Source organism: Centruroides sculpturatus, unplaced genomic scaffold, assembly GCF_000671375.1.
Source record: "Centruroides sculpturatus isolate CEXI.00-Female unplaced genomic scaffold, Cexi_2.0 scaffold1239, whole genome shotgun sequence".
NCBI lineage: Eukaryota > Metazoa > Arthropoda > Arachnida > Scorpiones > Buthidae > Centruroides > Centruroides sculpturatus.
Genome location: NW_019385480.1, coordinates 19,253 through 31,792, shown reverse-complemented (window position 1 = coordinate 31,792; position 12,540 = coordinate 19,253). Strand labels below are relative to the sequence as shown.

The following is a 12,540-nucleotide window of genomic DNA, read 5'->3' as shown; positions in this document are numbered from 1 at the left end:
ATATATATATATATATATAATAATTACAATTATATTTATAAGTAATAATGTTGAAAAGATTTATTATCTTTTTATTGTTCAAGTTTGCCGATAATAGCAATGTTGTAATTGATAATTCTGATATTGTTATGAAAATAAATAGAATTTTAACATTGAAAAAACATTACTATTGGTTGTCTACTATTATATACTGTACAAAGTTAGATCTAATTAAATTTATTATATGTAGCAAAGTTAATTAGATGTAAGTTTAAATATATCATATTTAAAAAAAGTCGATAAAAGTGAACAGAAAATGGACTTGAAACAAAAATTTTTTCAAAATTGTTAGTTAAAATAAAAATCACAAGACAGTTTAAACGGAAAATATACGAATTTATCTATATCGAACAAACTTGACAGAAGCTAAAATGGTCTTAACTGTCTTCTAAAATTACAATATGCTTTCTCATCATTTTCATTAATAAGTTCTCCTACTATAAAGAACAATTTGTAAGCTAAGAAAAGGTCAATTTTTGTGAAATTAATCAATATCTGTTTTAGACTATTTTAGGCAAATTGGGACTTAAGAAGTTCCTTTTTATACACACAAAATATGTATCGTAGGATATTTGTTCGTTTGAAGTCTGTAATTCTAACCAGCGGCTCATCGAAGATGGCCAAGGGTCCTGGCCCCCTTCAAAGAAAAAAGAAAACAAACAGAAAATTTTCCAAAAATCTTTTCCATATTAAAATTAATTTTTTTTAAATTTATATTTTGTGATATCTTCTATTTCTACACTACTTATGAATTAGCGGTCACATAAGGTAGGAATTTTATTAAATTCCAGTTTCAAAAAATTTTCCATCTCCATATTTAAAATAAATAATATATAACAAAAATTAGGACACAAAAATAATTACATAACATACATTTTAATTAATACTATATACATACAATATTTTGGATATTTATCAATACAGATACACATCCCATATAGCTTTGTTATACATGTNTTCTATTTCTATACTACTTATGAATTAGCGGTCACATAAGGTAGGAATTTTATTAAATTCGCATTAAAAATGTTTTTATCCGTTTAACTGGATTGTCCCCAAAATTAAATCCCGAGTGTGCCACTAATCCTAGCTACTACTACAGGATGGGATGATGACAGTGGCGCGTTAACGTATGGCAATTGCAAACCAATCTTTTATAAATTCATTACTGTAGTAAGAATATCCAAATTTAAATTTGATGCTATATTTGATGTCCCTGTGTTGCAAGGCGCAGCACAGACCGTAATCCTCTAAAGGTTGTTAAAAAACGAACGAGGATACCAGGGATTCCCCCAAAAAATTCCTCGAAGAAAAATGTCTGAAGTCGATACTATACACGATGCCCCGTGATTCAAATTCACCTAAGTCCCATGAAGCTTTAGAATTGAATTCCGAATATTGGACTAAGACGAGTGTAATACTAAGCAAAGAGTATATTCTTTCATTCCTTAACTCCGCACAAGCGGCGTTTAAAAATTCCTGCGAAACGCGTTCTTATATTCCGGCCTGAGTGTGTGCCGGAGAACCGCAAAAACGACCGCTTGTAGTAGTAGTTTACGGTGGAAAACAACATGGCATTCTCCATGGCTCAGACAGTTTCGTTTCGGTGTCCATTCTGTGGTTTTATAAATGAAAATTTAAAAGTTATGAAAGCACACGATGATGTACGTATCATCTCGAATTTTTTTCGAATGGTAGCCGACATTCCAATTTTTTTCGTGGCTAATTTAAATCCTCTGTAGGCAAGACAATCCATTTTATGGTTAAATTTTACAATTGGGACCATTCTTTTAACTTTTGTCTTTAAAAGCGCATATTCTCAAATCATAGATCCCTCCATTACGAAACTATCCATAGGAGCGCCGCTATCTTTTTCTTTCTTTCGCCGTCGTTCCTAAATACCAACAAACAGCAGCTGAATCTCGTAGTAGCGGAGACGCAAAGCGACCGCTACTGACGAACGCACCCAAATACTATTTAAACATACCCAATACAAGGGATTGAATTCTATATATTTGATAAGGGAAGGTTACGACGTGGTCCTCGAGGGTTTTAATGATACTGTTTTTAAGGGTAAGTCTTAGCTTGGATTAGTTATAACTAATAAATTTTAAGATTTATTTAAATGCTTAAAATTTCAAATTTTTCACAATATTCTTACATTTCCAAATATATAAAACTTTATTTTTAACAGACAACAATTCCGAAAACGAATCTTCAAAGAGAAAATTTATGCGCATTGTCAATAGAAAATATATAGACAAAATATATAAACTCATATAATTTACAATCATTTTATGTAAAATTGTACTGATTTCAGGGAAGAAAATCCGCTAATTGATCTCGCAATTATGAATATGACACGCTGCCGCCTGACCATATGACTTCGATGATAAATATTGCAAAACATATAATCAAAGCGGCATGGTTGATCAAACTCATAAATCGGTTAAAAAATCGCTTGAAAATTTTTAATCGATTTTTCTGAAAGCATTTAAAAAGCGTGTTTTTCAAACTTTTATTGAGCAAAGAGAGAAAAAGTGCTTCTAAAACGCTTTAAAAAAATTGATTAAAAATCCCAAGCGAATTAAGAATAAATTTTGCGATGCCGTATTTTAGAGAGGTTGCGGCCGAAGTTTTCATCTCTAAAACGTGAACGTCGAACGTTGAGCGGCGCCATCTTGTAAGCGTAGAAGTTTGTCAATGGCGTTTGGAACACCAATAACTTCTCTAATATCGAAGCTGCATGGTTCGGCGGCAGCGCGGCTGGCGGCATATTCAACTTGCTAGATCGCTGGTTCGTATCCCAATGAGCGGACTTTTTTCTCAAATCAATGCAGTTTTTACATAAAATACCGTAAATTACATGACTTTCCATGTTTTATCTACTTATTTCTATTGAAAATTGGCCTAAATTTTCTATTTTTTTGAAAACTTACTTTCGGAATTACTTTCTGTTAGAAATAAAGTTTTTATATCTTGGAATGTAAGAATATTGTGAATAATTTGACATTTTAATTAAGCAATTAAATAAATTCAAAAAGTTATAAGATACAGTATAACTAATCATCTTTCAATGTCATTTCTTTGGTTTCTTATTGCTTATAACTTAAGTACAGATCAGTGGCGTACGTGGGTGTCAGCCGCCCGGGGCGGAGGAAAATTTTGCCCCCCTTATTTAGGTATTTCAATTTAAAATTTAAAAGACTAAAATTCAGTTTTGTCACAGAACAAGCAATAAAAAATTCTGTCTGTTTAAAATAGCTGTATTGGATAGTGGTGGTGTATATAAATGCGAATGAATCGTACAAGCAAAAAAAAAAAAGAAAAAGAAAGAAAAGGTCAACAGGTTGAGCAGGATGAAATTGAAATTACTAGTTCACCCGGACGATGAGCCGATTCCCGGACTGTCCGGATGATAGCACTATCGTAGGTGCGACGCAAATGTTGATTAGGATGGTTCAAATTTTTACAAGATATTATTTTTATTTATTGTGAAATTTTTCCGCTCCTAAAGGTAATTTTGCCGCCCCCTAAAAAGAGCCGCCCCCGCTACGCTACGCTACTGGTACAGATATATCCTGTATACAGTATTATGGTTGTTATGTTCCGTGTTATGCGAATTCGTGTTATAGACTAGTACAAAACAAGATTAGGTTCAAAATTATACTATTCTATTTCGCAACTAAGAATATGTTTGTTAAAGCAATCAATAATTAACCAACAATCACAATAAAAAGTATTGCACGTTAATATTAGTTTTTTCTTCACTGTTAAACATCGTTAAATGGGGTTTTCTTTTTGTCAAAATATCGTTATCTTCTGAGCTCTCCTGTTGACTTTAATCTGAAATATCCGTAACATCTTGATTTTTCTCTGCTTTTTAAATAAAATCTGATAGTTTCATTTGTTTGCATTTGCATAAAAGACTTTTAAAATTTAATCTTTTTATATAGTAACTTTCAGTTTAATCTATAAAAACAAAACACCGCGACAGTCTTTCAGGTTCATTTAGAGCAGGGGTCACCAAACTACGGCCTGCGAGGTCAGTTCATCCGGCCCTCCGCTACACCGTGATACAAAAGTATCATAGATTGTAGATAAATTTATTTTAATTTTTTTTTTACGTAGTAAGTGTAGGCCTAAGTAAAAGAAGTGGTACAATCTGATTTTTGCTTCTTACAGTAATATAATTTTTTGGAAAATCAGTGAAATAAAAGTTTCGGCGACTTTTTGCGACTTTGGATATCAGAGCGCTTTTTGTGTAAGTACCTGCAAAGAAGTTTCTAACAAAAGCGATTACGGGCTTGCTGCAGCCGTCGTTTTTGTGTATTGGTAAATAAATATGTTGGTTGTCTTTATTTTTTTGTATATCAGTATACTGTATTGAACACCATGGTTGTTTGGCCTGAGCTCGTCATTCTCTCAGATATGTGGCCGCTGTAAAAAAAGTTTGGTGACCCCTGATTTAGAGCACTTGTAAGGAGTCAAAGTCTGATCGTTATTTTATGTTTTTTCGGTGTTATTTTTTGATATTATTAATATGTTCTTTTACGGGACGTTTTATTATGTTTTAAGGACGGAAAGTACCAAAACCCCAAAAACTAAATTTAAAATTAAATTAAGAATAAACATTCAATTACATACTTGACTGATTCCGTACGCGAATCGTCGCTAATCTCAAACAACATCCAATGATCAAGTTGCTGAGCGGAAATGTAATAAAATAGAAAGTCTTACTTTTGAAAAGGTTTCGACATAAATTAGAAAAAAGAAGATTGTACGAAAAGAAAACGAAATTGAAAACGAACAATCTTTTTTAAGTATGCAAATAGGATAGTGCGGCAGTACACTTTGTAACGTCATCATAAGCCAGATAAAATGTACCAATTCAATTGACGAGACGAAGTTCCTGAAAGCGGGGTTGATGAGTCCGAGTATTAGAAGTGATCTATTAGAGAATTTTGATGATCTTTTGACGTGAATACGTCTTTAAATTTGCTTCTGTAGTGAGAGGCAATTCAGAAAACTGATGATAACAAAATGGGGGGATACAGTTTGGCATTGCAGCTACATATCTATCATCTACGTCCAAAATTTAATTACACCACTCGATAGTTAAAGGATTAGAGAATTCATTACGTTGAGTGAGGACTGTGACGCATCGCGCGCGGCGGAGGGGGAAGCGCTACCATTTTGAAGTCGTTTCTCCGCGTTACATACTTTCCGTTTATTATACATTTTGACTCGAAGCTACGACACTCGTTTGAGTTTCAATTTACAACTCTCGTCAATATTTATCGATTGCGTACACAAAACATTTGTGTGGAATAGTTATGGTGAATATATATGGTGTTAAAGTTAAAATTAAGGAAACTTAATACAATGTTTGTCTATACTCGTCGAAAAGCCAAATCAAAATTTAGAAATCATATATAAAAACATCAACTCACAGCCCGAGTAGATAATAACTTTATTCCAATCATTTAAAGTAGCCATATTATAGCCCGATAATTAGGCGATCGTTTGGTGTTGTTATTATTTAGAAATCGTATACGGTTGGAAAGGGTTTCTCAAGAGCAATCCAGTGATACTCATAAAACACCATATGATAGAGTGAAGCGGTGCCGGGAACGTAAAAAAGTGAAGGCGTCCGAGAGGATCAACGACGGCGCAAGTACATCTGCCGCTGGGGCAGCCGAGTCTATGTAAGTGGATGATGTAATCGCTTCTGTATCAACGCCGGGCTGTACGACGTGTGTGACCGTCTATAGTTTCTGCGCTCGTTGAAGCCACCAAAGGGAAAACACTTAACGCTGCTTAGTAATACTGTACTTTCCCAGAGGAGGCAGTGGCTGACTTTAAACTGTGCGGTACGTGTAGAAAAATCACTGGACTTGGGCAAAGTGCCCACGTTGTCACGTTCGAACGGATTTGTGTATCCACCTAAGCAACATGAGTTGCCCGCATTAGACCCGATCAGTGCACGTCTAATATTGCAGATTGCATGTGGCTTTGAGTCGACATCGCTGGCCCATCATCTCGAGCGTGAATTCTATCCATAGTCTGAGTCGCTGTTTGGAAGTGGCCTCAGATTCAACGGTTCGTTCTGTGCCTCTAACTCCGCAAAGTGCTCGTCTTAACTGAGATCCGAAGGACTTCTTACTATTAAGGAATGATTATGACATACATATAGAACGCTCAAAGAAAATATTACCCGTTCACGCTCCACATTTTTGGGCACTTTTTGGAAAAATTTTTTTATAATTCGTTTTTCTTGTACATAATTGATATGATGTTTGAATAGTTGAAATATATTTACTATCACTAACTTCTTGTTCATTTCGTGTTGTTTAGGTTACAGTTGACTTAAATATTATTGACACGTATTTAAGCAAATTTTTAAAAAATTTTTTCGATTTTTATTTTATTATTTTTTTTTTTTCGTTATGTCACGGAAAATACTCCCACCGCGACCTAGCCTGGTACACTTGATCGAATAATTTCACCACTTTGTTAGGTGTTATCCGGACTTACAGCCGTATTCTGTAGACCAGTGTTTTTCAACCTTGAATACGCGACCCCTTTACAAGTTAAAAATTTTGGCGACCCCCACGGCTATATTAAAACTATGTCAGTGATTTTAAAAACTACGTATTTAATTTTCTTTCTGTTGAGGTTTAAATATCGATTAAAAAGCTAACTGTACTGTAAAATAAACAGCACAGCCTTCTCACTGAAATTGTAGTTTTTTTTTATTGTAGTGTAGGACCTACAAACACTTTTTCTTTTACCCACGACCCCCCGTGTATGGCTTTGCGACCCACCTGGGGGTCGCGACCCACAGGTTGAAAAACACTGCTGTAGACTGAGTTAAACAGAGGTGACGAACTCGTTTAAATCTAACTGGAAGTCAGATTACGAGTTACCGTCTTTCGTATTCAAATAAAAATATAACTCTAGAGTTTCGCTAATTTAAATTAAAATATTTGTGGCGTTTTGTACGGGGATGTCTTCAATTCTCGAACAGTGTTGGAGCGAAACCATGTTATACAAGGGATACCTGTATATTCTCTTCTCATACTCTTTTAGAGACAAAAGTTAAAAGAAGTGTTCCAATTGTAAAATTTAACCGTAAAATGGATTAATCTCTGTCTTGCCGACAGAGCATTCATAGTAGCCACGAAAAAATTAGAATGTCTGCTACCATTCGAAAAAAATTCGAAATGAGATGTCACCGTGTGCTTTCACAAATTCTAATTTTTTATTCATAAAACCACGTAATGGACACCGAAACGAAACTATCTGAGCCTTGGAGGATACCATGTTGCTTTCCATCGTAAACTACTACTACAAGTGACCGTTTTTGCCGTCCGACGAGGCGCAGTCCGGCCTGAATATACCGCTCGAGATCGAATCCGGACAGGTCGAAAAAGTCCCAAGAATTTTTAGGTGGTGGTCCGTCCGGATATGTCGGGCCCAGTCTCTCATCACCCGGCCGCTACATTGTGGCTCTGGCCGAACCCATAATAGGCTTGCTGAAAGAGGGTCTTCTTAGTGTCCACAGGGCGAGGTTTTGTTTTAGTTTTTTTAAGATTACTAAATACATACGCGTGTTAGAATAGATGGCGTATGCATGCGCGACATCTGCAGATACGTATAGTCTACAATTTATCTTTGGCTGTTTTTAATATAAATTGGAATACTTTCGGATAGAAATGAACTAAGCAGGATATTTCGGGAAAAATTTTCCGATCCAGACAGTGTTCCAAATCGGAGAAATTCCGTAAAATTGGATCGTAAGGCAACTCTACTCCAGATATAAGAATATCGAACGGACCATTTCCTGAAAAATTCCTGGTGTATTTCAAACATGTACGGATTCGATCTCGAGTCTCCCAGACGGCGTAACAGCCATCTGGCCTCTCTAAATAGAGGCTAGTTTCCATAAAAAGTCCTCCCAGGAGGCATCACCTTGATTGATGCCCACCATCAAACAACTTTAATTTAAAAATTTTATCAAAAGTTTAAATTAAATTGAAACTTTTAACAAAATTTTTAAGTTTGAAACGTGGTTTTTGATAACTTTAACATAGCAGATGACATTANGATTAATTCAGAGTAAGAGATCAATATAAAATAAAACTTTAAAATAGTTAATATAAATTATAAGTGATGTAGGAAGTGTGAAATGTTTAAATCAAAATTTGTTTATAGAAACCTTAAGTAGAAACAAACCTAAAAACTGAAAAAAATGATTTCTTTAGTTCATTAGTTCACTTTTACTTAGAGACTTGTAAATTAATAAAAGAAAGAAATAAGGTGTAACTCTTAAATCAAGATCATATAACATTCTTGAAACATTCAAATGCATTTTTGAAGATTACACATCAAAAAATAAATTATTATTAACTATATAAATGTACAGAATGAAAACATTAATTTAAAAATATAATAAGATGCCAAACCATAGCCAATTAAAATATTTGAAATAAATAATAATAAGAGTTATGCTTCTCTTTAATAAATTTTAACAAATAATTTTAATACAGTTTGATTATAATTTATTAAAAAATTAATTGATATATTGCAAAACATGTTCTGCAATTTATAAATAAAAGCTATTAAATTCAAGTAGTAGATCATGATTCAAAAGGCTATTGTGCCATAATAATTACTGAGTGACCAATAGATCACAATTATAATTATCTGGATAATAATTTTATTTCAATTATAAATGTTTTTCAAGTTAATTTTTAATTAAAAATAATTAACAGGAAATTATCTTATGAACAGAAGATTGCTACAGCCTTAGTCAAATTTAATTATGCAGAGTTTTAAGGCATGAAGTCATCTAAGTTTTGATACATTTAATGCTCTATAGATACTTTGCATAATTTAGCTTCAAGCAATTCTTTTCAAATAACAAAAATATTGTATTAAAAGGACGTAAACAGTAATTTTCATCCCTTAAAAGAAGGAAGATTTCATCATAAAAAAAAAGAATCACAATTTCCCTGTTTTGAAATTATGACAAGTTTATACAGGACAAGTTTGGTCATTCTTTGATGTTAACAATACAGTATTTGGAAAAGACAGTTTGATCATAACATGTCTAATCTTCCAGGAGAATAACTGCTTCCTTTATCCTTCTATAGATCTTTTCTGAAAGATGTCATAAGATAAACTAGGATAAATTTGAATTTCCCAACTCATTCAAACTTCCCAATAGCAAATTTCCACTAATTTATAATAGGTTTGTAAGATTTAAAATTACTACTTCAAATTTACAAAATTTCTTATTACTCTATAATAATTAAAACAAATGTCTAACATCTGATAATTAATATTAAAAGCTATAAAATAAAAAGTTTAACTGATTCTTTAATCTAGGCCAATGAGTTCTATATACAAAAAAGTTTTAAATGATTTTTGTAACAATTTATTAATTGTCATATAATAATATTTATTAAAAATATAAAAATGTAGTAATCATTTACTTCATTATATCAGTTATAAATCAGCATAATGCCAAAAAAAAAACCAGTTGTAATCATGTAATAATTTAAAAAGTTTTATTAGAATTATTAACAGAAGATGCTTGAAACAAATTTATGAAACAGAAGCTTGTTAAATATCATAACAGAGTTTAAGTGTTTATTGCCGTTTAGTTATTTTAAATTTGTTATAATTTTATAGGCAGGTTATGTGACACAGATCCATTTTTAAATTAAGTCAGCTGGGCTATCACATATAAGAACTAGATAAATGTTTATTAGGTAGAATTTGAATAATTGTATTACATTCTATAGGTCTACATTTCATTAAGTAAATTCTTAATGAAAATATCTTCCTATTATAATTAAAGAATTTGGTAAAGAATTGGAAACCTTTTGAAAAATAGATTATAAAAATAAATTAATCTCTCTTATTGTTTTTTATTCTACTTATATAATTTGTTGTATAATTTCCAAATAACCATCAATATATAATATATATATATTTCAAGATGTAATTTCTTCATCTATTCAGACATCTAGAATGACTTATCAGAAAAAATAATGATGAAGCAAATGTATTAAGAAAATGTACAGACTGTTACATATCTAATTGTCCAATGAACAACACAAGTTTTCTTCAATTAAATTTCATAAACGAACAAATTTTACCAAAACTTTTACACGAAATATCGACACATTTACAATATCATTTTACAAAGCATATTACATAAATTATAGTTGATATCTTTAAATACATTTTAATATTTGGATAATATATATAATTTATCAACATATTTAATAAATAAAGCTAAACATATAAGAATTAATGTTTTTATTTCATTAGTTCTTGTTTGTGCAATAAACAGTTAGTTTTTTGCACAAAGATCATTTCCTTATATTCTTCTAATGCGATAATTACCATAAAAATAAAAAATACTAATAAATGAGAAAAAAAGTCAGTGTACAGTTTATAAAGCATTACCACTAGCTTTGTCATTTACATAAACGATTACTATTGACATTAAATTTTTTAAAGCAATGCAATTCTAACAAAAGTTTTGTAAATTCGGTTTAAATGGATAATTATATGCAGACCGAGTCTATATTATACTTTTACAAGCAATTAATCCATGTAGGTAACCGGACTGATTACAATTGTAATTTGATATCTTTATATAATATAATTTCAATAACACACAGTGTTAGATTTAAGTATTGATTTTTAACAAGAGTAAAGATGTTATCGCCAGCAAGAAATTCAAATTCTGTATCGAAATCAACTTTGATACATCCATAAGAAAATTCCATACTTTATTATACTTAGAATACAAATTTTAATCTCTGTTAAAATATTCAACAATCATTAATATTGATTAGTTTAGCTGATAACAATATCAATAACTGAATTTTATCTCACTTGCAGACATTGCTTTACACAAACCTTATACAATCTCATATTTGTCTGAGTAAAGCATAAACATTGCAGATAAGTAAAAATAGTATTTATAAAATTCGTACGCATCTCAACCTAACGAAATTCCACACTGATTCAAGCCAATATTATAATAATAATAATCGACTGGAAACTTTATATATATATATATACTTTTCAGTTTTACCTTAAGAGTAAGAAATATTAGTTTAAAATCACCTTTATAGTTACGTATACCCCATTATAAACTAAACGTATCGTATATATCGGTGGAAAATATCGAAATTTCAAACATATTTAACAACTTACCTCGTTAAGAAGTTGTAAAGAGACTCCAACGAGACTTAACAATGATGAAAACGTAATCAAAAATCACATAAACGTATCCAAATCACCGATTAAATAACAGAACGGAGAGTATAAACGATATAAACTTAAAATAAGTAGAAACAGTTCTCCAATCAAATCAACAACTTTGGAGAGAAGCCATCTTGAAATTCATACTCCGCATTCAACACACGACGATTAATAAATAAATAAAAAAAAAACAGAAAGAAAAGAAAAAAAACGAAAAGCACATATATATTTATATAAACTTTTTTTAAAATGTTATTCGATTCTAAATACTTTATATGACTTAATACTATTTTCTTTTTATATTTTAAATATCCATTAATGACGACGTTTGATATATCTTTGATATTTAATTACCATATACGGAAATTGAGATCGTTGGAGGTTGGGAGAATTTATCCTTCGTCATCTCATTCGACATTTTTTTGAATCATTTATAGCTTAGCAAATAATAATTGTTAGATAGCAAATATTATACTGTTAAAGTTTAAATGTTATATCGTTTTTAATTTCTAAGCAGAATAAGCCTATTATCGGTAGCGTATGACTATTCCGTTTATCCTCCATATCCAGCAATTGAGTTGATTGACAGTTACTCCGCCTACTAACGACGTTGTTGACATTCCTTCGGGATCACGTGGATTTTTTAGATTGGCAAGTAAAGGTACCACCTTTCCCGTTGAGAAATGATTCGCATACCTTGACAGTGTCAATATAAATCCATTCTCAAGGACTCCGCTGAAGGTTAATTGTGAATAATGCAAGTCTTGGCATTCTTATTTCATTTAAAAATTCTACGGGGAAAATTCTATAAAATTTGGTGGTTCATTTCCGTTTACTAATTTAATTTATCTACTAAATATTTTCAGAATTTTTCTCATTTTATTTTTATTTTCATGAATGTAATGTTAATTTGCTTAGACCTAGATGTTCTGTTTTAGTAGTGTTATAGAAATAATCGAATATAGACATTATACGTGACTATTAAAACATAGATTACAATTTTTATAGCTTTCATATACAAATGTATTAGTTTAGAAAATAATGAGCGATGTGCAAGTGTGATGTTTAAGCCATACAACATATAAACCCAGTAACTTTAAACATTTAACATATATATAGGATTATGCATAATTATAATAGGATATTCCATATAAATAATAAGATATATGATACATATAGGCTGTCTGTGACTGTAAAGATGTAGATCTTACA

The 12,540-nt window shown here is 31.3% G+C and overlaps 1 protein-coding gene across 2 annotated transcripts in view; it reads right to left on the bottom strand.

The window, feature by feature from the left end:
• The window catches only part of LOC111639362 (serine/threonine-protein kinase LATS1-like), a 45,450-nt gene extending 33,449 nt beyond the window's left edge, over nt 1-12,001 (bottom strand). The window contains exon 1 of one of the 2 annotated variants that reach the window (XM_023385234.1): nt 11,683-12,001. The gene's annotated coding sequence lies outside the window, so the exon portion shown is untranslated. Of the gene's footprint in view, nt 1-11,280; nt 11,497-11,682 lie in introns of those variants that run through there. The other variant, XM_023385233.1, reaches the window with a different exon arrangement.
• Between the last annotated feature and the right edge of the window lie 539 nt (nt 12,002-12,540).